This window comes from Protopterus annectens, chromosome 1.part0, assembly GCF_019279795.1.
Source record: "Protopterus annectens isolate FY-2018-M chromosome 1.part0, PAN1.0, whole genome shotgun sequence".
Classification (NCBI taxonomy): domain Eukaryota; kingdom Metazoa; phylum Chordata; order Ceratodontiformes; family Protopteridae; genus Protopterus; species Protopterus annectens.
The window spans coordinates 1,148,758,772-1,148,784,645 of record NC_056725.1 but is presented as its reverse complement, the minus strand read 5'-3'; positions in this window follow the sequence as shown (position 1 = coordinate 1,148,784,645).

The window sequence follows — 25,874 nt, the reverse complement described above, 5'->3', positions numbered from 1 at the left end:
TGGTAGCAGTAGAAAAAAAAGGGGATAGAAAACTGTCCTCATTAATAATGTGTGCCATCATAGAAATGATGCCCTGTGGCACGTAATGTTTACAAAAGAAAAATATAGAGTGCCTCTGTAGAAATGAAAAGTTTCACGGCTTGTTTTGTTTTGTCGCCAAGGTTTCCAGTAGACACAAACAACTTTGCAACTGCTAATTATGGATAATGTTAATACTGCATTTGTTTTTCTTTATAAATAGTAACCTAAGCATTTAAGTGACAAACAGGATAAGAATTGCAGGATGAGGAAGAGGCAGGTTTCAGGAACGTGGTCACTAATTATCTCATTTTCCAGATTTTGGGCTTTTAGACCAAACACTGACAGTTGCTGCCACTTACTCAGCATCACTGAGGAAAAATGAATTTTTTAAGTGTTCGTATATCAATTTTCCTAATTTTTAGTACATTTATATGAGTATTAGTTCAAGATGATTGGCTTTGTGCGTGACGTAATTCAAAAAAAGATGAACTGCATATAGGGTTATCATTTCTTTTAAACAGTCACAAATCTACATGAATCAAGCACAACTATTTATTTATTAATTACTATTTGGTAACCGCATAAATAGGCTGGTCCAAAGACCCTTTTCAGCCATGACCTAAAAGTACAGAAACTAAAGCAAACATGAATAATCAATAACCATATACATAAGAAAAAATGCAAAATAAACAGTTTTTAAAGGATCTTGGAACAATTATATGCTAGTTGCAGATCGTTACGCTTGTTACAGAGTCTTATGTAGATAGAAATGTTAGAGAGATGGTGTTAACAGTAAAACCAAAGTTGTTTGTGAAGTTTACAGTATATATAAACTCCATTTTAAATTTCAGCATTTCAGATAACAAGCAGGGAAAGACTGTCATGCTGGAGGTAGCTTGCTGTTAAAATTCAACATTTAAAGATGACTGTCTTCCTGGAGGTAGTATGCTGTTTGATAACAAATGGTTAACCATTGTACCTAAAGCACTTACAGTTAGCTTTTTTGTGTGTGCGTGTGTATGCATGGTTTTGTGTGTGTGTGTGTGTGTGTGTGTGTGTGTGTGTGTGTGTGTGTGTGTGTGTGTGTGTGTGTGTATGTTTGTGTGTGTGTGTGTGTGTGTGTGTGTGTGTGTGTGTGTGTGTGTGTGTGTGTGTGTGTGTGTGTGTGTGTGTGTGTGTGTGCGTGTGTCAGTGCGTGTGTGGTGCAAGTTTTCAGAGAAGGCCTGTTGAACTTAAGTTGGATTCTATTTGATAATCCTGGGAGAGAAGACATGTTTTCTAGTAGCTGTTTTATATTTCGGTCTGTTTCGTGTGATTGCGTTCTCCTGGGTACTTACTACTGGAGTAAACACAGTCTTGGATGGGTAGCTTATTTCCCAAAGGTATGCAATAGTCACTGTTTAGTATTTTGTGAATAAGAGTATCTAGGAGATAAGTTAACCTTTCTTAAGCTGGAAACCATTTTACGCATTGTAAGAGGTGGTGGTGCTGTGGTAGCATTGTCGCCTCACAGTAAGACGCTGTCCGGTTCGATTCTCAGCTAGAGTGTCTTCTGCGTGGAGACATGCATGAATGGGCGCACCTTTGTTGAAGGTTGTGCGTCAGGCCTGGCAAGCCGGTATGTAAAAATCAACTGCCAATCATTAGCGGACCGGAGTTCCGCTGTGGCGACCCCTAACTGGGAAAAGCCAAAAGACACAAATAAACAAACAAAAGGATAGAACTGTGAGATCTGCTGATGGCATGAATGGCAAATCTGCAAATTTTATTTTCTACTGTCTGAAGTCTTTACAAATTTTGTGATGAGTAGAAAGTAATCAGAGGAAGACAGTACTCCAACTTAGGGATAAAAACATTATTACTCAAAATGGATGCCATAGTTCTGCAACTACATTTCCTGCAACTGTCTCATTCTTTTATATATCCTTTATATATCATTTGATGCTTTTATTTGTCATGAAATTAGATATTTTATTTATGACTGCAGATATTTTGATGGTATAGACACAGTGAACAGAAGGGATAAAAGTTTGATTTTCTAACATTGTTATTAGAACTGTAGACTTTTTAATTACAGCACCAAGCTACCCAAGTGAGTCACAGATTTCATCTTATTCATAAAAACTTGAGGTAATTGGAAAGGAAACAGCAAGTACTCCGTAACTATTAAATTATAGTCCACACGCTTAGGGTCCAATGTTTTACTTGCAGGCAACTGTCATTATAATTTTCTATTCAGGGCCACTCCAGACTGTGACATTAGTTAGTCACTAAACTGACAACTTGTGTTTGAGGACAGACTCAAATTATCAAAGGGCCAAGGAAGCAAATCAGGACAGCATATTGGATGGCAGATTTCTTTTCCATTCCAATGGGGAAGGCAGACTTAACAGTCTGAGAGAAAGGCCTTTCTTAGCAAGGACTGTATCTCTCATAAACCATGTGCAACCAGGCTTGGTACACAAAATTAATGCATGTTTCCAGCGCTTCTTCTACAGCAAAATCAACTTCTGTGATCCTCCGCTAGTCTGAGGCAACTCCTGAGAGAATAAAGTCAACCATCCCAATTGCCCCATGTCCATCTTCAGCTCAGTTGTTTGGATTATCAAAGGGGAATCAGTTCTCATGGAAACTGCTATGCTCAGGTCTGGAAGAGAGATGATGGTCTGGAACATGTACTGTTACATGTAAATACTTGGAGTTGGGTTTCAAAATCAAGTTAATGCACCATTTAGAACAAGGGAATGCATATCCTCTTTAAAATGGACAGTGCAGTGGTGTACTGTTGTCGCCTCACACCAAGAGGTTCTCCAGTTCGATTCTCGGCTGGAGTGCCTTCTGTGTGGAGTCTGCATGTCATCCCTGAATTCATGTCGGTTTCCTCTGGGTGCTCCAGCTTCCTCCCATGTTACAAAGACATGTGTCTGGAGCATTTCTGTCCAGGCCTCTACTGAACACTGGCTTCATTCCAAGTAGGACTTTCCCAGTAAACAAATGTTAAATAAGTAAATAAAATAACAATAGACTGTAAGCGTTCAGACTTCTGACGCAAAACTCCAAAATTTCTAAATGTAGTGGTATAAATATTTGAAAGATTACAACATATGATAAAAGAACCTCATATTGTGGCATCATGTACTATACTTTTACATACTGTCTATAAAATAACGATCTGCCTGTAAGAATAATCCATTCGCACTCTGAAGTTAAAGGGCTGCAGAGATAGGAGCCACCAGGCATGATTCTATGTGAGGGGGACTTAGCTTAACTAAAGCTAAGGGGAAGCAGACCCAAACTGCTGTAGGGAGGATATGGGTTTTAAGAAATGGGTCCCCCGAACATTGATAATATGCAAATAGACACTCACACACACACACACACACACACACACACACACACACACACACACACACACACACACATGGGATACATTCAGAATGCTTAATGTTCTAAATATTGAATGCAAAAAGATGAATCTCACAGAATCATTCCTTTGTTCTCCAGCTGATTAAGTTCCAACAACCTGATGATGCTACTGTAGCACTCCTGTAAGTTTTCATTTTTATATCCTGTTTTCTTCCTGCTAGTGTCATTCATAATTGTTTTGTTCAAGTCAGTTTTGGCACTTTTTACCCCTTTGTTCAAGTTTTCATTTTTCTTTCTTCTTTCTGGTGAACTCATAATTTTGGGGATCATATAGCTCCAACAGTTTTATATATAATTTTATTTTAAAGCCAGTGTAGAAAAAACAAATGGAGTTGTACTACTACAACTGCAGCAATGGTAAAGTCACAGAAAAATCTTGACCTTACTTAATGCAGAGGGACTTTAACTGCATGGATAAAGCTAGCTGCATAGTTTGATGGCACCATAAAAGATCTAAGTCCTGTCAAGGCACGCACATATCTTACAAAGCACCCCAATCCAAAACCATCTGAACATTTTAGATTATAATAATGAAATCAAAAGACAAATGAAAATATGTCTGAATATGTAATAGAGCTCCTTTGCTACAATTTTGTCAGTTTCTGGAATGTATTTCTTAGTTGAGTAGTGATAGGTTGATGTTAGATATAGTTAAAATCATAGTTGAACCTAATCAAACACTACGATCCACAGTCTGCTTGGAAACAACTAGAGGGCATACCACAGAATTATCTTAAGAATACACTGAGCCCACCTTTAATAAGTAATCCTATTCCAAAACCACCAGTTCTGTAAGGCACCATCTCAAACTAAAAGCATGCTGGTAAAAGAAAAGCATTAAAAAAGGGTCATAGCAACATCATGTTGGTAAAATATGCAGAACACCAGTTGGATAAATGCAAAATGCAAAGGAATATTCTTTAGAGTGTTGCACTGCTTTTGTTATATACCTCACGTAGCCTGAGTTGCACTGAGCTTGCAAGTGATGCTGATTATAAAGATAGCCCAATGATATGTGGGTTGCCCCTGAGAAACAGACAAGGAGCTTGTCACTCCCTCATTGCTGTCTATTATTTTTCAGAATGAATACCAGAAATTGGTTTAACATATCTAAAAAAAGTTTAATATGTAAAGTCGTATTCAGTGACATCTGAAATCCCAAATGCACTTAGCAGTGTTGTAATTCCATGTCAAGGCAAAACAAACCTGCCATATATGTATGTGTGTGCAGTAAACTAGGCATGCCATTATTTGGTAAATAATGCATCTGGTCAGTGGAAGTCAGCACAGAGTAGAGTTTCAGCTTTTACAAACATTCGCTGAGATGACATAGAAAAGCCACTTGAGAAAGGTATATGGATACACTATCTATCTCTACATATATATATATCCACTAGAAGGATTTTTCAGCTCATAACATAGATTGTTTTTGCAGAATTAAATTAGTCCCATTTTTATGTTGTACAAATACAGCACAGGTTAGATACAACAGTGATCACACTATGCAACAAAATGGATACTTTGGTCCAGTATTATGTTAGCTTGGATAGTTGTGCAGGTTGTGCCCCCCCCCCTTATATGTTTATAAGGTGCTGTACATCTGCAGCACTGAGATAATTTATCATAACACATCATGGAGAGCCTGGTTGATGTCAGAAATAGCTTATGTAACATTTTACAGGCAAACAGTTTTCTAGTTTCGGATGAGGATGTGCAATAATTGTTAGCAGCCATAGTACATAAGTATGATTCTTAGTTAGAAAGGCATTTTGCAAAGTGTTTTTAAATGTATTTCACATTTGAGAGAATGTCATGCATTTCTTTCAGATGTTTTTATGAAAAACAAAAAAAACTTAAAGTATTTAATGCGCTGCCCTGGTACCCTAATATTTTTAAAGTGCACCAGTTGCTGATGTTCTCAATAATCCCCATCTGGCCCTCCCTCATTTCATCATTGATCATTGTTAGTAGATTACAAAGTCTCACTTACTGCAAAAGGTCATATCACGGAAAACTCCACCTATCTACTCTAAATGTCGTGGCCCCTTCTTGTGCTCAAAACTACCCCTTGACTGTCCTACAGTTACTATCCTTTTATATGTAGGCACAACACTTTTGCATCCATCAATGGGTATCAAATATTAGACAAAACCCTTACCAGCAAGGCTAGGTCTAAGAAATAAGCATGCTTTCCTTGTTTCTCTTCAACAGATTCCATCTTGGGCTATGGTTCCTTGCTGTAATCAAGACAACATAATTTCCAATTCCTTCTTCGATTTAATGAATCTTTTGAAGCTGTCATACTCCCAGCAGGTCTGTCTTCTTTACACCATCTCATGTTTTAACTACTATCCACCTACCAGCTATTATTATTCTTAGGTTAGTTCAACTTTACTGATTCCTACAATGCTGCCCTACTGATAGCAACACGGCCTCTAATCTAATTTCATGTATACCTGTGAACACATTTTTGCATTCTCACATTTTCCACTGTACTACTAACCTCTTTCCAATACTTATCAAGATCCTTGTTTTGTTTCTTACTATTAATGTATATATTGTTTATTTCAAAATCATGGTAGTACAGTAAGAAAGCATATATTCTCGGACATGTGTGAATTTTAACTTTCTGTGTTTTTTTACTGTAGCATCTATTGCTGTGAATGGTTTCAGATATCTTCCATTACTTCTCAAAGATTAGCTACTTTTTATTACTGTATTATTTCTAGTTATATGGTATTGTAATTTAATGGATCTTTGCTCCCCAGGCCTCTGCTGGAAAGGGGCATTATGCCCACTCTCTGTAAACAATTCCCACGAAGCAAGTACAAATAAATAAATAATGTATGTCCAGTCCCCTTCCTTCTCTTCAGCAGATTCATATGGGTCAATGGACATTGGTTTGTCCAAAGTTAAAGATATGGATCATGTAGAGGTCCAAGAAACTGCTGTCCATAGTCACTACTTTTCTATATGGCCACTGTCCTCCAGCTCCACCTCATCAGCACTTAGATTACTATCTAAGGACTATTTATGTCCTTAAAGATGCAGTGCATTTATTTATCCCAGGATTTAAACAGCCGTATGGCATTTGTTGTGTCTCTGACAAGAGGAAAACAGAAAAAGTATCTCGCTACCAGTGCATTAACTCTGTGATCATCTCAAGTGATCCTAGGCTCACTACCACCATGTGAACTCTGTGATCATCTCAAGTGATCCTAGGATCACTACCACTATCTGAACTCTGTGATCATCTCAGTGATCCTTGGATCACTACGACATTGAGAACTGAGTGATCATCTCAGTGATCCTGGAATCACTATCACAATGCAAACTCTGAGATCATCTCCATGATCCTGGGATCACTATCCCAAGGTGAACTCTGCGATCATCTCCATAATCCTGGGATCACTACCACTTTGAGAACTCTGTGATCATCTCTGTAATACTGCCTATGGAATCAACAGCATATTTTTGTAGACATTTGCCATTTATTAATCAACACTGTTAGACAATCTGCCCTTCTCTGACATATACCATAAAGGTTAAGAACAACATAAGTCTGATCCACTGTGAATCAAGCCATTGGGCACAAATGCCTTTTTTGTTAGATGTATGAAACCATGCATTAGCAGAAAATAATTTATTTACTTGTTTTATGGTATGTCTCTTCCATAAGCCGCACCACGTGTGCAATACAAGTGATTTTACCAGAAGGGCTATTGGAGAATTTGTGATTGTTCAATAGGTCCTTTTGTGTGAGTGTCTCTGGGTGTACATGTGTGTGTGTGTGTGTGTGTGTGTGTGTGTGTGTGTGTGTGTGTGTGTGTGTGTGTGTGTGTGTGTGTGTGTGTGTGTCCACAATACAGGGGTTGCCCTGTCTAGCATTAGTTTCTCCACCTCATGCCCATGGAGCTGCAGGCTAGACTACAGCTCCACAATGACCTGGAACTGGATTAAGCAGGTAAGTGGAGAATGAATGAATGAATGAATGATGTAGTTCAACAAAGTTATTCAGGTGTAAATTCTGGGATTATTGCATAATAGCAACAATACATAATTTTTTTCTTATCGTCCATAGTCCACTCTATCATCTTAATGCCTTTGGCATGTCAGTTTTTGTGAACTACTACTTCTTTCCAAGACAGGGGAGCCATCCTGCCCCTGGGCCTGGCCTACCCCATTGTAGGAATGTTTTCATGTCTTGAGGATTCTACACTGCCATGTTTCCAGTCCTGGCACCAGTGTGCCTACCAGCTGGCACCAGTGTACCTACCAGGATTGGGCACTTTTTTATCCTGGGTCATGTGCACCCAGCTATCTTTTTTATTTTTTTAACCCACGTCTGTCCATGATATATGGTATGCAAATACAGTCTATGTATTAATGTTGTCTTGGTGAGATTTTGTAAAAAAACAGGGTCCACCTCATGAAGGTACTTACCAAGACTTGCGGATGAATTCAGTTCCAGCAATACTACTCTCCTTTGTTTGCTGACTTATCATCTCTCCATTTGGACCCCTCTGTTGTAGAAGGAAGTAGCAGTCCACACAGATCACAAAAACTGATAGGCCAAAAAAGAGCCATAAAGATGATAGAGTGGACTATTGAGGATAAGAAAGAAATTTTGTATTGTTATTATTATGCAAGAAGCCCATAATTTCCAGACAGAAGATATATAAAAGATTAAAAGAAAAATTAGAGGAAAGAAAAATACTTACACCAGAAAAACTGTCAAAAGCTACCAAAACTGAAGAAGTGCAAAAAGATAAAGGAAAACAATCTAGAGACTTTTGAAAAACTTAAAAAAGAAATATGGACATGGGAAAGAAAGCAATATCTGATATGGTGCATTATTTATGCAAAGGACAAAGTCAAACTAATCAACACAAAAAAAAAAAGGCAGCCCCAAAGATACTCATAGAGAAATACAGGCAAAGGCATCAGGATATGAAAAATTTTACAATAAAAAATAAGATCACAAAGAGGAAACATAGAACAGAAGATTAGTAAAGTAGAAGTTAAAAAATAGAAGTTGAAGTTATGGAATACTTGCAAAGTGAAGGATTTAGTGTAGAAAGTCTAACACAGGTTATATTACAGCATGATGGAACGAGTCTCCAAAGTAAGGAGACATAAGAGGATCAGGAGACATCTGAAGAAGAAATATGGGCATGGGAAGGAAGAAGAGATTTAATATGGTGTAATATTTATTTAAAAGAGAAAGCAAAACTAATCAATATCTCAGCAGAGGGGCAGCAAACAAGGCAGTAGTTCAATCAAAGCAGTTTTATTGTAAGCGTTTTGTGTGTGTGTGTGTGTGTGTGTGTGTGTGTGTGTGTGTGTATATATATATATATATATATATATATATATATATATATATATATATATATATATACAAACACATTTATATTTTTAAAGTGGTGGTGCTGTGGTAGCGTTGTTGCCTCACAGTAAGCTAAAGCTAGAGCGTCTTCTGCATGGAGACATGCGTGAATGGGAGTACCTTCGTTGAAGGTTGTGCATCAGGGCTGGTAACTCAGCATGTAAAAATCAACTATCAATCATTAGCGGACCAGAGTTCCACTGTGGTGACCCCTAACCGGGAAAAGCCGAAAGACACAACAAGTTATTTGTCTGTAGAATATATATGTTTTTTTTTTTATTGAATCGAGAGATACCTGGCCTTTTGTGTATTTTTGCAATTCCTCATACAGTTGTTTGCAGTTTAATGCATTTCAATGCTGCCATCTTCTGACTATATGCAATATTGCATTTGTATACATGGAGAGAAAGCAATTAATAATAGAAAATTATTTAAGTGTGTGATGTATGTGTTTTATATGATGAATATGATCTATTATATTGTAGGAGTTTTTTAAGTTTTACAGTTGAAATGTAGTTTTTTTTTATGGAGTATTAGGGCAGCGAACAAGCTGGAATAGGAGTTATATCTGTTTTCAATATGCAGTTGATGAAATGATGCCATTGGACAGACTGCTGATGATGTAATTTCTGTGATGAGTTTTAAAAGGGATTAGTTCTAGTTTTTAAAATATCTGATGAAGTGCTGTTGAAGGCACAAAAGCGCTAACCTACCTTACGATAAAACTGTTTTGATAGAACTATTGCCTTGTTTGTTGCCTCTCTGCTGAGATATTGGATACTTGTGAAGTTTTGTGCACTTTCATAGAGGCACTTAATTCCCTGGCATTTAAGGAGTGTTTTCATTGGATTTACTTTATATCCTGTAAGCTGGGGGAGTACGGCAATGGAAGTGGAGCTTGAGTTGGAATACAACCCAAATTGCCTGGGTCTACAAGGTAAAGCCGATAACTCTAAAAGAATGCTACAAGCAGAGAGTAATTCTTTGTTAGCGTTTAACATGGACAGTATAAATGATACCAATGAAGAGAACAACATTAATGATGGCATGCAAAGTGTGCTCAAACTCACTAGAGATCAAAATTAATGTGTTTAAGTTGAAAAGAATACAGTGGCAACATAAATACTTGGAAGCTTGCACCTGCTTCAAAGTAGTCCCTGGATGACTACACATAATAAAGATGCCTACACATGGCCATTTTTACCCTGAACTGCTAGTAAAATGGCAAAAGCTTAACTTAGAAATAAGTATAGGCTATATGCAGCTCTTAATTGAGCAATATATGACTGTGGAAACGGAGCTTCTAACCTTCATTATGAATGTACAACAATAGTTACAAACACAGTTAGCCATAGATAAATATAAATCATTCTTAAATGAATTGAATATGAATGTCACCCTTTTCGAACAGAAGCAACATATTCAAATAAAGAAAAAATTGGAACGAGACTTTATTTAACATTTGTTAACCGGAAAAGTCTGACTTGGAACAAAGCCAATTTTTAGCGGAGGCCCAGGGAGAAACACTGGCAATGTATGTCTTTGTAACGTGGGAAGAAAACACAACCCCAGAGGAAACCCACATGAAATCAGGGAGGACATGCAGACTCCACACAGAAAGCACTCCAGCTGAGAATTGAACTGGAGAACCTCTTGCTGTGAGGCAACAATGCTACTGCTGCACCAGACTGGACTTCCAAAAAGGGGAAGTGTTCACATGGCCAAAGAAACCAATCAGAAGGGCCACAATGGACCAACCCCCTGCAAATAGCCAATCAGCAGCCCAATTTTCTTGGGTGGCAAAAGCCAGGGTACCATTTGGCTAGGCTTATATAGGCCCTAGGGCCAATAGCCTAGTACCTACCTATGAACCTGTGAACCTATGAATTGATGAGAAAACTGAGGGCAGGAATGAGACTAACCACGACAGCAGAAATGGACTAGCCCACAGGTAACAGACAATCAGCCAACTCACTGACTAGAGAACCGAGAGAGGAAATGAAGACATCAAGAAATAATGGAGATCCGCCAGTAATAACAGCACACATGAGCAATGTCAGAAGGAAAGCAAGAGAAACTGGAAACACTGCAGACTCTATGGTTTTTCTGAAGTTCCTGCTCCCCATAAGGGAATTTTCACCAAACCCACATGTTTATAACAGAGTGAGGAAGAGAAGAAAAACATCAGAAGACACAACAGAACCAAAAGCTTGATGAAGAAACCATGGCAATTCATGAAACGGGATTTGTGTTGAATATCTGTAAGTATGTATTGACTGAGACTGAGTTATCTTTGCTTAAAAAAAGGTCTGTCTTTTTGTACCATCATTGCACACAGATTGTGTTGATTTCATTATTGATGTAAAGTTATTCAGAAGGAATGTCATGTTGAAACTGATACATGGTACCAGTGGTAAATGTGAAAATGATGTTTTTAGGAAACCATCAACATACATACCACCAATGCATCCATTTTTAATAGCGTTTGAGTGACCATGTGAGAAGGACTTATTAGGATTGATGCAGAGCAATGGGAAATAAAGATGATTCTACCTTGATCTGCTCTGCCTCTAACCTCTCTGAATTGCTCACTAAAACTCAAACTACTTTTTCAACCACCGAAAACTGGATGCACCAAAATCACCTCTCTCTCAATGCCAATAAATCTAAAATGTTACTGTTCCCTAAAACAAAGACTCATTCTTATAACAAAGATACTTTTAGAGTCCTGAGTCAAACCAACTCACCCATAGAAGTGGTTCCATCCACCAAACTACTCGGCATTACTATAGATAAGTACCTTAAGTTCAACATCCACATTCTGCAAAATATTAAGAGAACCCACCAAAAACTTGGTATGCTATACAGGACTAATCACTTTCTCTCACACTCTACTAGGCACACTCTGGCCACTACCTATCTTCTGCCCTCCTTACTATACGGAGCTCCTCTCCTTACCAGCCTGTCCTCCTCTATCACCTCCAAACTAGAAAACTGCTATAATAAAATCATGAAATTTGCCACCAAATGCAAACATTCCACCCATCATTGCTGCAACCTGCAATCTCTGAATTGGCTAGAACTCCCAAACTACCTAAACTACCTCCAACTCACCACTGCCCATAGACTCATGTTTCATCCTTCTAAATGTCCAGCTCTAGCTAATATCCTTCCCCCTTATACCCCTAATAGAACTCTTAGATCTGAACATCAAAACTTGATAGCTATCCATAAGCCCAAACGTCCTGATGGCCAACTCCTCCTCTCTTTCTCACTAGGTAAAAAATGGAATTCTCTCCCCTCCACTCTAAGAACTATACCAAACTCAGAAAACTTCAAAACCCAGCTTTTTAAACACCTGTCCACTAAATGGAAATGTACCTGCCTTCACCCTAAATAAATTCTCCTAACTACTTGCCCAAAAAAATGTTTTTGTTTCTTCTCTCCCAGGTTCCTAAGCTCTAGTGGCAACTGGTGACTTCAAATCAAAGGGGGGCTGCAGGAGACAGCTGAATTGGTGGGGTCAATGGGAAGGGGTGTGACCAACTAGAAAGTGGAGGAGCTATGCTCAAAACCACAAAAACTAACTTTAATTAAATACGCTGCCCTGGGTGCCAAACCGTCATTATGAGAGTCCAATCAAGACAAAAATAAGTGTAGAAGAATAAAAATATTTCAATGCATTGGCTGCATGACAGCTTACTTAATATCTAGATGGAAACAAAAGGTTGTGAGGCATGAAAAAATAAATTACCTTTTAAATACATTACTGGAATGCCAGTCAAAATCAAGTATAAGAAAAACAAGCAGCACTCAACTCAAACCACTTCTCGTTGCACTGCAGTTATAATTATAATTTATATTCAGCTTTATTAAAGTACCAAATAAAATGCTGAAAGTAGAAATCTCTGTGATGTCCCCACTTGTAAAAATGTTTCTTATCCAAAAAAGACCTGCTGCCTGACAACTATCTACTTGTTTCATGGGGAAAACATGATCAAAGTAAAAAATTAAAAGCAAACAAGAAACAAGCTCAAGATACATTGCTTAAAGGATTACTGTACAGGTTATGAACCACACATGATTGGCATTCTCCTTAGTTTATGAATAAAGCCTGTAGAGATGACTGGAAGTCTCCAACAAGTGTAATGAGCTTTTTAAAATAATGTAATCCTGTCCTCCAATACCCAAGGCTTATACATTATCTAGTTAAGTATTCTCTGCATGGCAACAACAGAAAGGCTTTCAATGTTGGCAATTCTTTAACAGTATGCTTATTAAAGCTTACTTGCATCTTACGATCTCAGACAAGCTTATCTTATGGTCATTAAAGCATTGCTACTTAAACACAGAGCAACAGGCACTTTCTGAGTAATAAGCATAAATCAACAGTACAAAAATATGACAGAAACCAGACCATTCTGCAAAATCAAGGACAGATGAAAAGCCAGTGTAGTACTTCTGTCTACCCTGGATGGGGGGGGGGACACTCTGCATCTATTACACTGCATAACTACTCCTTGCCTTGCTTGGACACATCCAGAGTCACTACATGGGGGAGTGGGGTGCAAAAAGTATGTCACAATTTGAAATGTCTCTGGCTGACTGTGATGGCCCTGGTACATTTGTCCTACCTCTCAACCTCAGAGCAAGAAATCTGGACAAAACCATACACAGAAGTGGGACAAAGGCCCAAAAATAGGGACAATTTTTAAATATTGCTCTTATAAACTTAGAAAGATAATAGAATAGGTCTTGCATTAGTATAAATTTTCTGAAGGGTATGAAATCTGAAACTCAAATGTCTGTCATTATTTTCTAACTTCAGTCTTTAATGATTTGTCACTAATTTGCCAAAAAAAAGACAATTTTATGAAAAATGGACCAAAAATGTGATGCAAAAATATAAAATAGCCACACAATACAGCTGGGAACCTGTCAAAGAAGGGACACTTTAATATTAGTACTGCTAACTTGAGCAACTGACAAAATAAAAGAATCTACATGCATTTCAAGTAATCTATAACTTTAATTATTACAGTTATTTCTTAATTGTAAACCCTCCATGTTTTCTTCCAACATTGCTATTTTGCGGAGGGATTATTAGGGGGAAGAGTAACATTTTGAGCCAAAATCAGGGACAGTTGAGAGGCTGGCTATGCCTAATTCTATAAAGCAATTTATTTGCATGTACCTCTCAACATGTTAATGCAATAAATCTGGACAAGGCCAAATATACTGTGGGAACATATAAACAGTACTAAAAATTGCTCCTGTATAAACTGAGACAGTTGATAGAATAACAGGTCTTACTTTAGCATGCATTTTTCTGAAGGTTATGGAGTCTGAAACTCAGTGTATCATTATTTAGTGACTTAATTCCTAAATGATTTGCCAGAAAACTACACATTTTATGAGGAACAAACCAAAAATAAGAAGCAAACATTTATTAATTCTTTGAAAATCTGGACAGTTAGGAGGTATAGTTCAGCTGAGCCTCTGAGTTTGCCGCCCTTCCTCCTCACAAAATCATCGTCGAATGGAGCCTCTGCAGCCATTCCAATGATCCATTACTTGGCTATTTCACTCCATTTACCATAAACACTAATGTGCATACTGCTTTACTTCTATGATGATTTGGACTTCATTTGAAAGTTTTATTTTGCATTTTACAGCACAAACACTAAGTCATCTGCTAAACAAAGCAATGCAGTCTCACAATGAAAACAGACTTAGCATTAAAACTTCTCTGCTCTTGAAACTCACATTCATTGAAACAGCATTGAAACCCACATTCAAAGAAAATACATTTTGCCAGTGGCAGATAAAGATTAATTTTGGGCTGTTTTCAAATCATAGGCCCCTTGCATATGAAACATACATGTGCTCTTTGACACATCTTCCTGATTGTACCAAATTATATTCATTGTACAATACAGTACAGTTGTTAGAGGGTGTTTTAAAATTGTTTTGAACATTTTTCCAATAAGCAATGAAACAAAACGCATGTACCCATAATGACAAAACTGCCCAGCTCAGAACATTTCCATCATAAAAGTCTACTCAGACTTCTACAGTCCACCATTATCAGTAAATATGCACAATTCTACGGTCCACCATTATCAGTAAATATGCACAATTCTACAGTCCATTATCAGTAAATATGCACAATCTCTGAAGTAAAAGTCATCTAAATAATTCCACATTAAATACATTTGTAACTAATGAAGAGGTTGCTGTTAGCGAACACCTCTATATTTCATGGTTTCATCGAAAAATAGTGTATGTTGCCCCTGAGGAATAAATATCCTATATTACATTAAAAAATGATAAGCTACTTACATTGCAAGAGGAATGGATGGCAAACAGATAACAGGCTCATAGTTAGTATCTTCACCAAGGAGGACATTCTCAGGACAGCAGCATCCACCCCTTGTGGGAGTAGAACCCACAGCCTTCTGCATCAACAGCAAGTACACAACCTGTTGTGCTATTAACAATGCAAGCTGACTTAGCATAAGCAGCACTAAATTTCTCTTCCCCTGCAGCTCTCAGCTCCTTGTAAAATCTACTCAATACTCAACTACATCTCAACTTTGCAGCACAAGAAATCTGGAAAAAGCCAATATTTATTGGGGGGGGGTCAAAAGCCCAAAAACCAGGGACACATTAAACATTGCTTGTATAATCTTGGAAAGTTGCTAGAATAAAATGCTGTGTTACCACCATACATTTTACTGCCAAGGTCCCTGTGCAAAACAGTCAGAGCAACATACCACTACGCCAAATTAGCTGCTTTGTCAAAGAGAAATGCTGTGTTACCACCATACATTTTACTGACAAGATCCCTGTGCAAAACAGTCAGAGCAACATACCACTACGCCAAATCAGCTGCTTTGTGAAAAAGAGGAAGACTGAAACTTAAATGGCTATCATTTAGTGAATTCAGTTCTCACCATAGCTGTCAACCTCTTAGTACAAAACACCTGGACACACCCAGTAATGAGGGAATACAGCTCTCAAACATATTCAGTGAATTCAGTTCTTGCCATAGTTGTCAACCTTAGCACAAAAAAACATATACAAAGCCAATAATGGGGGAATACAGTCCCAAAAATAGGGACAAATTTCAAATATTCATCTTATAAACTTAGAAAATTACTAGAATAAAAGGTTGTGTTACTATGTATTTTCTGAAGAACATGAAGTCTGAAATTCAAATGCCTGTCAATTTTGCTTCTGATGGAACAAAAACAATGTTCAGCAGAGGCCCAGGGAGAAATACTGCAGACACATGTCTTTGTAAAATGGCAAGACACAAGAGCAAATCTACACAAACACAGGGAGGAGATGCAGACTCCACACAAAAGGCACACCAGCCAAGAATCAAACCAGAAAACCTATAGCTGTGAGGCAACAATGCTACCACTGCAGCATCAGATATGTAAAGAATTAAACATTCAGAAGCCTGAAGTGTGAAATTCAAATGCCTGTCACTTTTATTTAACATTTGTTAACCAGGACAGTCTGACTTGAAACAAAAAAACAATTTTCAGCAGAGGCCCAGGAAGAAATAATGCAGACATGTCTTTGTAACATGGGAGGACACAAAAGAAAACCCACACAAACACAGGGAGAAGATGCAGACCGAACACAGAAGACAACCCAGCCAAGAATCAAACCTGAGAACCTACAGCTGTGAGGCAACAATGCTACCACTGCACCACCAAACATTTAAATATTTAGAAACCACAGATATTATGAGGAACAGAACAGATCAAATATGAGGCAAAAATCTGCAAATTTTTTTGCAAATGGTGGTAGGTAGGGAATTCAGGCCCTTAACACCTGCATACAAGGTACAGGGTTCAAGCGTGAGGTATTCCCTACCACACCACCATGAGTTTGCTCTAGCCACCAGTACACTAACTGGGGCATTACACACACACACACACACACACACACACACACACACACACACACACACACACACACACACACACACACACACTCACACACCCACACACACCTTATCGCTGAACAGATGAGCTAATTATTAACTGCTTCAACACACACTCTGCATGCTTACCTTGTGGCTGAACAGCCCCCAGCCCCACCGACGACCTAAATAACTGCTTCCACGATATCTGAACAGCCCCAGCCCCGACGACCTAAATAACTGCTTCCACTTACTGCTCGTCGCCGCTGATATCCGAACAGCCCCTTTACCTGTATTCCTTGCACGATTGGTCCATCTTTGCAGTCCAAATCCATAATTGGTCCTGCCTGCGACTGCTGCAGTCCAGAGTGCCTCCATTTCGTGATGTCATCGCCGCACAGACTTCTGGGCATCATGGGGCTGAGATGCCTTTCCCCCTATCTAGACTGCTGAGAAAGCAGTCTGAGAGCATGCATGCATGTCCGGAAATTGATTTTGTGGTTCTGTTGTTTTTTTATTTGTTTTTTAGGTGGGAGGGCTGCAGTCCTGCAGTCCTATGGCACAAGCCACTCCTGCTAAACTCTCTAAATCTCCCATAGCTTGTTTTTCTATGACTGTATCCAAGCTCTCTTCAATTCCTAGAGTTACCTAACCCTCATCACAACTGTGTAAATATTGTAAATAGTTTCATACTTTAAATGCGTGCTTGTAAATGTTTTATATTTCTACTTTAAAGGTGTGTATGTAAAGTGTTTTCCCCACAAACTATGCAATGAGTGCCCTCATAAATGAACCTGTATAACCCTTAAGATCATCTACAAAGATGTTTGTCTGACTATTATGCAACACTGTATGTACCTTTGTTGCAATTTGTTCTAGATAATGTATCTTTACATTTCTGTATTACTATATCTGTACTGTATACTGTATTTGGAGCTTTTCTCCCCGGGACTCCATTGAAAACGTGTCCCTTGGGCCCAGTGGACTTCCCTGGTAATCAAACTGTAAATAAATAAATAAATAAAATCAGAATACCAAGCCTTAAAACAGTTGCAGGAAAATGTAGAGATTGTGATTAGACCTGCAGACAAGGAAGGTGCTATTGTCATACTGGATTGTAAGCGATATTTTGAAAAAGTAGTGGCCATGTTAGATGACACAGACACATACCTTTATATAGCCAATGAACAGTTAAATAAATTAATTAGGAATGCACAGTCAGATTTGTATGATGTTTTAATGAGTCAGGTCATAACAAAGGAACTCTATAATTATTTAAGGGTGGATACACCAGTTATTCCATTATTTAGAGGGCTTCCTAAGGTTCACAAAGACTTGTTGGATCCACCACTTAGACCAATCCTATCCAGCAGGGGACTCACAGAAGCTATGTCCATTTACATAGAGAAACAACTAAAACCCATAGTAGATGGAACCCCCACAATTATTAAAGATATGAAAGATTTTTTGGATACGTTATCTGAATATGCTTTTTCTGAAAGCTATGATGCTTCGTCCTTTTTAGTCACTTTAGATGTAACTTCATTGGGTGTATAATTGAGAAAGTAGAGTTTAGACATAACATACCCTATTATAAGAGGTTTGTGGATGACATCTTCCTCCTATGGACTAGCTCAGAAGATAGGTTGGGGAATTTTATACAGCATTTAAATTCCACCATTGATTTTTTTGAAATTTACTGGGAAGTGGTGTAAATATAGAATAGAGTTTCTAGATGTCTTGTTATACAAGAAGGATAACATAATACAGATGGACCTCTTTAGGAAGGAGTGCAGGAAGAACAACCTACTGCATCATAGCAGTATGCACCCTCCTCACATATACAAAAATTTGGTACACGGACAGGGGCTGAGGATTTCTAGGCTTACAAGCATGGATACCAATTGCAGTACAGTGCTTAGAGGGCTAGAGAATGAGTTAAAGGAAAGGGGCTATAAGGAAGATGAATATATGAAGTTAAGAGATGAGCTCATTATAGACAGTTTAAAGGTAGACCATTCTTCAGAGACAAAAAATACAAGGTCAACAGTATGTTACAGCCCATAGAGATAATGGCACTAAATGTAGGATGGTGATACCTTTTTCATCAGACAATAAAGCTGTCTGCAGCATTATCACTAGGAATTGGGAAATGTTGGTGACCGATGAGAAAATTAAGAATGCTGTAGGGGATAAACCGAGGTATTCATATAATAACAATAAATACATTAAAATACTTTTATGTTATGAGAAGGGGGTGGATAAGAGATTGAGATCTAAGAGAGTAGGACGTTTAGGATGTAGGAACTGCAGTTTTTGTACCTATATGGCCAATGATTATAGTTTTACACATCCAGTCACAGGTAAAGTTTTTTTATTTTAAACACTATGCAGATTGCAATTCAAGGGATTTTGTCTACCAAGCCAGATCCACTAAATGCCCCTCATTCTATAGAGGAAAGGCCAGCAGAACCATTAGAGAGAGTGAGGGAGCACTTATATGCTATAAATAAAGATGACGAAAGCAATGCCCTAGCTAGACATGCACTATCTCATGATTTGATACATAAATTTGTATTTCTGGCCATAGAATGAATTAAGAAAGGTACTAGGATAGGTAATTTTAAGAACTACACCAAGAAATGTGAGATCAAATGGATAATCAGGTTGCAAGCAGACAGAGCCCACGGGCTCAGTGATAGTAGGTGATGGGCAAGGTAGGGTTAAAAGGCAAATAGGTAGAGTATAAGTATATGTAGATGAGGAAACATGTATCTCCACTAGGCAGATGCTGTATCCATATGTTTTTTTACATTTTTTAGGAATTGTTTTAGATATAACTGCATGTATTTTTGATTGAGGAGACAATAAATTAGATTTTTTTTGTGTACATATTTATACAGAAATACATTTGTATTTTTAAGATAGTTATTTGCCTGTAGAATATATCTATATATTTTTTTATTGGGTTGTGAGATATCCGGCCTTTTGTGTATTTTTGCAATTAACCATAAAGTTATTTGTTTGCACTTTAATGCATTTCAATGCTACCATCTTCTGACTCTATGCAATATTGGATGTGTATACATGGAGAGAAAACAATTAATAATAGAAAATTATTTAAGTGAATGATGTATATGTGTTTTATATGATAAGTATAGTCCATTATATTGTAGGAGTGTTTTTAAATTTTACAGTTGAAATGCAGCTTTTTATGGAGTATTAGGGCAGCGAACAAGCTGGAATAGGAGTTATATCTGTTTTCAATATGCAATTGATGAAATGATGCCATTAGACAGACTGCTGATGATGTAATGTCTGTGATGGATTTTAAATGGGATTGGTTTTAGTTTTTAAAATGTCTGATGAAGTGTCATTGAAGGCACAAAAGCGCTAACCTACCTTACGATAAAACTGTTTTGATAGAACTACTGCCTTGTTTGCTGCCTCTCTGCTGAGATATTGGATACTTGTGCAGTTTCATGGACTTTCATAGAGGCGCTTAATTCTCCAACTTTTGAGGAGTGTTTTCACAAAACTAATAAATACAAAAAGAGCAGCACCAAAGATATTGGAAGAGAAATATAGGCAAAGGCATCTAGATATGGAAATTTTTACAATATAAAAAATAAGAAAACAAAGAGGAAAAGTAGAAAAGAGGATTAGTAATGGAGAAGTTAAAGAAATAGAAACTGAGGTTATGGATTACCTGTGAAGTGAAGGATTTAGTGTAGAAAATCTAACTTGGAAAACATCACAGCAGGATAGAGCAATGAATCCCCAAATCAAGGTGAAGCCAGTGGAGGGGGAAACATCTGATTAGTTGCCATATGAAGATACTTTGGAGCCAGCATTCCATAGGAAACCAATACAAACATTCAAATGGAGTTGCACAGCAAGGGGAGCAACTGGAAACTGTGGCAACTCTGATGCAACCAATGTTATGGGGCAATAGGGCAGTGAGTTCCCATATGAAAGAGCAACAGATGAAACTGAAGAGAATGTGGCACAGGAAGATGATATCGAACTATCTATAGAATGCTCTCCAGAAATGGAGAACAAAGAATATGCTCTCAGTTTACATGAAAATGATCTAAGATAAGAGTTGCTTGATTTAATAGCGATGGAAAGACATATTAAGAGTAATTAAAGAAAATTAAAGACTACAGAAAGTCAATAAAATCCCAAAAGTTAGAAGTTTGATAAAACAAATGAACACAGTAACTAGGACTGTCCATAGAGATTCATTCAATATAACAGAAGTAAATAGGATATAGTACTGTGCATCTATATTAATAACAGATAAAGTCTTACGAGAAAAACATAGGGTAGTAAGGGAAAGAAAGGGGAGAAATCGAATGCCATAATGTAAGTATCAAATAAAGAAAACTATAAAGACAAGAAGTGCCATCATTAGAAGCATATAGAAAAAGGAACAGATCAACAAAATGCCAGTGTAATCCTATGGGCTAGGCTTGTAAAGGCTCCATGGCCATTAGCCTAGTACACACCTCTGAACCTACAAAAATACTCAAAAAGATACACATGATGAAAGTAATGCACAGTATCACAACAGATCAGGATCTATCATGCATATCGCAAATAATAAACTAAAAATATCAGCACAGACAGAAAAACCTAGGAAATAAAGAAGATATGTTTAAAAGAAAGGTACAAAACAAGCAATTTATTGATGACCCATGAAAATGTTATGGAGTAATGGGAAACAAGGCAAAAGTAATTGAAGCACCACCAAAAAATAAGAAATAGATGCATTTTGGAGAAATATCTATGAAGACCCTGTGGAACACAACAAAAATGCTAAATGGATAGAAGAAGTAAAAGAAAGAATAAGAAGTTCAAAGGTACAGGATATGAAATGGGGTGGAGTAACAGCCAGAGAGATTGAAACAAAGTTAAGAAAAGTCTTTAATTGGAAAAGCCCAGGCTCAGATGCAGTATCTAACTTTTGGTTAAAACTATTAACATCTTTACATGAAGATTTAGCCATGAGTAAGAACTATTTATATGCACACCCCAAACAACACTAGCCTGGCTAACAACAGGAAAAACAATACTCCTACTTAAGGGGGTGAACTTGCAAGGTATCCTAAAAACTATAGACCAATAACTTGCCTTCAGATTACATATAAACTATACACTGGAATTGATGTCGACAGAGTTTATAGTCACTTAGAAGAAAACTCAATCATGGCAGTAGAAGAAAAGGGTAATAAAAGAAAGTCATATGGAACAAAGGATCATTGATGTTAAAGTCATAATGGAGAACTGTAAAAAGAAGAAGAATCTATGTATGGCATGGATAGACTATGAAAAAGCAGTTGACAGTATCCCACATTCATTGATAAAAGAGGGCTTAAAAATGTATAAGATACACCCTTCACTACACTACAGTGACCATGAAACAGTGGAAAATCACTTTGCAGTTAAGCCATAGTAAAAGACAAATTATTATTCCAGGGAGAAGGATTCAAAGGGTGGATATTCCAGGGTGACTCTGTCACTGCTGCTTGTTTGTTTTGCCCTTAATCCATTAAGCTGTCTACTTAACAGATTAAGTCATGGCTATAATTTGGCTCCCAGAAAACAACAAAGTGTAAACACTTACCATCTTCTTTTTGTAGAGGTTTTAAAACTGTATAGTTCATCAGATGAGGAACTGAAAGCACAACAGCAAGTGGTTAAAATGTTTTCAGATGATATAAAAATGCAATTTGGTCTTGATAAATGTGCAAATGCAACCTTTAAAGTAGGAAAGCTGCAGCACCAAGAAAACATCAGTTTGGGACAGGAATGTGATACAAAAGAACTTGAGCAAGAAGGAGTGTATAAATATTTGGGAACTGATGAAGGATCAACAATAAAACATAAACAAATGTGAATAAAACTTAGTAAGGGATATTTTAGAACACTTAAATTAATAGTAAAAACAGCACTGACAAGTCCAAGCTATAAACCAATTTGCTCTTTCTGTCCTAACTTACAGCTTTGAAGTGACTGACTGGCCCCAAAACATGTTGGATAGCTTGGACAGGAAAACAAGAAGGATGCTTCATGCTCATCAAATGATTTATAAAAATGAGTGCTTACCAAGACTATATATTCCCCGTTATGAAAGAGGTATGGGCCTCCTCATCATTAATTACATGTATAGATGTGCGATCATGAGACTGCATGCATATCTAATGACCTCACAAGACCCAAATTTAGTGAAAGTATTGAAACATGAGGAGAATAAATCTAAGATGACTTCCCTGTTTAGTTTAGCAGAAGCATATTAGTGCCAAGTGGGAATGGAAATCAAACCAGAAGTAAATAAAAATCTGGTAGTAACTGACTGTGCCAGAAAACAAAAGAAAGAATATAAGGCGAAGGATCAGATGAGAAGACAAGAAATGTGGAAAATTCATAAATATAGTTGCAAGTATAAAAAATTCTTGGAACAACTTTATATTGATCAGAATGGAATGCAGGAATGGTTAAGGAGAGGTGAATTTAAATCAAAAGATGAAAGATTAATATTGGCGGCTCAAGATAGTGGACTACATACACGTTGCTTTATGAAGTCCATTGAACATGTGGGATAAAAAGAGACAAATGCAGGTTTTCTAAAACTCATAATTGGAAACAGTTGCACGTCTTGTTGCTGGTAGTGATATACAAATGGCAGAAGGACTGTATACTGAAAGGTATGAGAATGTAGCAAGACTGTTGCACTGGGAATTGTGCAAACATTATGATAGTGAGGTAGCTGAAAAATACTGGAAAAATGCACCACAAAGCACCATAGAAAATAATGAAGTTTATACCACATGGGATCATCCATTACCAGCAGTTCATAAAACAGATGCAAGAAAAGTAGATATAGTAGTCCATGAAAAGAAGATATTATTGAATTATTGATTACTGAAATTGCTACACCTAGTGACCACAGTGTCTTACATACAGAGAGACACAAAGTCATAAAATACCAGGATTTGCAGGCAGAAATGTGGGTAATGTGGAAGAAGGATACCCAGACAGTTCCAATAGTAGTGGAATTTACAATTTAGAATTTACATAGCTATGTAACCAATACATGTAACTCCATATGAATTGCAGAACGAGTCATTACTGGGCACATTGAGGGTGCTGCAAAGTGCAATTCTGGCTAACATCAAAGAAAGAAACAATACTAATTTCAGAACTTTAATCCTTCTTTGACTTAGGAATGGGGTCCATTCCTGTCTTGGTATTAGAAACCCAAAAGACTTGGAGAAATTAAAAAAGAGGGAATGTGATCCAAAGAAGACTGGGCATAAATGATGTGGAGTACAGCATTTACACTGAGGCTTAGATACAGAAAAGAATGTAAATATGCTTTTAAGTAAATGATGCAAACACCATGTTCAATCAGCAATAGTGTTCCAACACAAACACACACATGCAAGTGCATGCACACACACACATGCACTCATACAAGTGCACACATGTGTACAAACACACACACACACGCACACACATGCACACACACACACACACACACACACACACACACACACACACACACACACACACACACACACAGACACACACACACACACACACACACACACACACGCACATGTAATCATTGCTAATGTACGCTAACACATAATCACTGTTAAAGCCACTGTCATGTGTCGAGGATTGAGAAAAGTAGAGAAAAATACAGCACCCTTTGTTCAAGGACACAGATAGACTTGTATGCTTTCACCTGTTCCACCTCCACAATGCTGTTTCTGTAGAGAAGCATGTGACAAAAGGGAATGCTTTAATCTCCTCTCTGCTGTTAGTTGATGGGGCTCTGTAAGTGAAATGGTAGCATGTAGAGGGACACGTAGTTTGGTATTAAATTTGTAGAATAAATATAGCTTCTAAATGTAGGGCCATAAAATAAGGAAAATGTCTTAAATTCATTTTTTAGAGCTGATCCTCTGACACATTTTTCACATACAATGGCTCCTTGATTAATTTAGGTGTAGTATTACTTTAAATCTGTTTTTGCTAAATGAGTTGTGTACTTCCTCTCTTATGTCTTGCTGCATTAATGATGTACATCACACAGTTAATGTCCAACAGTTTAAGCACACAGGAACTGCTACCACCGACATTGCAAAAGTGTGATTGGAAAAGTAAGTACCCATGGGTGGCTGTAATTCAACTGGAAATGCAAATTTTAAAGCTGAGTTGGAGAAAAATGGCCAATGATACCACTGTCAAAATGAATCATATATCTGTTAATAATACTTCCCTTCAATAGCATTACATTTTTACAATTCTATTTGAATACAAATGAAGCAAAGTAGCCTTATTCGCATTATATTCAGTTTGACATGGCTAGTGATTTGTGTTAGTGTGACCTATTTATGAGTGTTAAAGGAACGTTTATGTGGAAAGATGACCTATGCTGATATGATCTGGTAAGTGTTACCTTTTTGCTGATTGTACTTCCTCCTGCTGGGATTTGTGGCTTTGGTGTCGGTTACAAATCTTGTGTGTTGGAAGTTTGACAATGCGTCAAGTTTCACTTGCTATACTAAGGAATTCCAACGCATTGAACTCTATCTATGTTGTGCTATTCATTTACCAAAAATATAGTCAGTTATGATAATAACACAATCATTGGTAAAAAAGGGGAAAAGAACAAAGAAGTGGTGATGATGACCTCAGCTTTGTTGACAAAGAAGAGAAAAATAATGGAAAAATATATATATTTTGCCAAAAAACAGTTTGTTATGGTTAGATGCCCCACATGGCATACTCCAGATATTCCAATAGTGATTAAATGACTCCAATTAGAAATAGCTTTTCAGAGACATCTAAACAACAGCGTTCTTTGAAAAAGAGCTGAAAAAAGGAGTGATTATTGTCTTTTATTTTGCAAGGTTATAGCAAACCTTTTACTGGAATACTAAGGGATTGACCTTAATGTGACCCAGACGCACACGACAGCTATATTAGTGTAGGTTTCAGACATCAAAGACACATCACATTTTAAATGACCCGACTAAAATCAAAGTGAAACTTTTCCTTGCACTTCAGCTGACTACAAGAGTT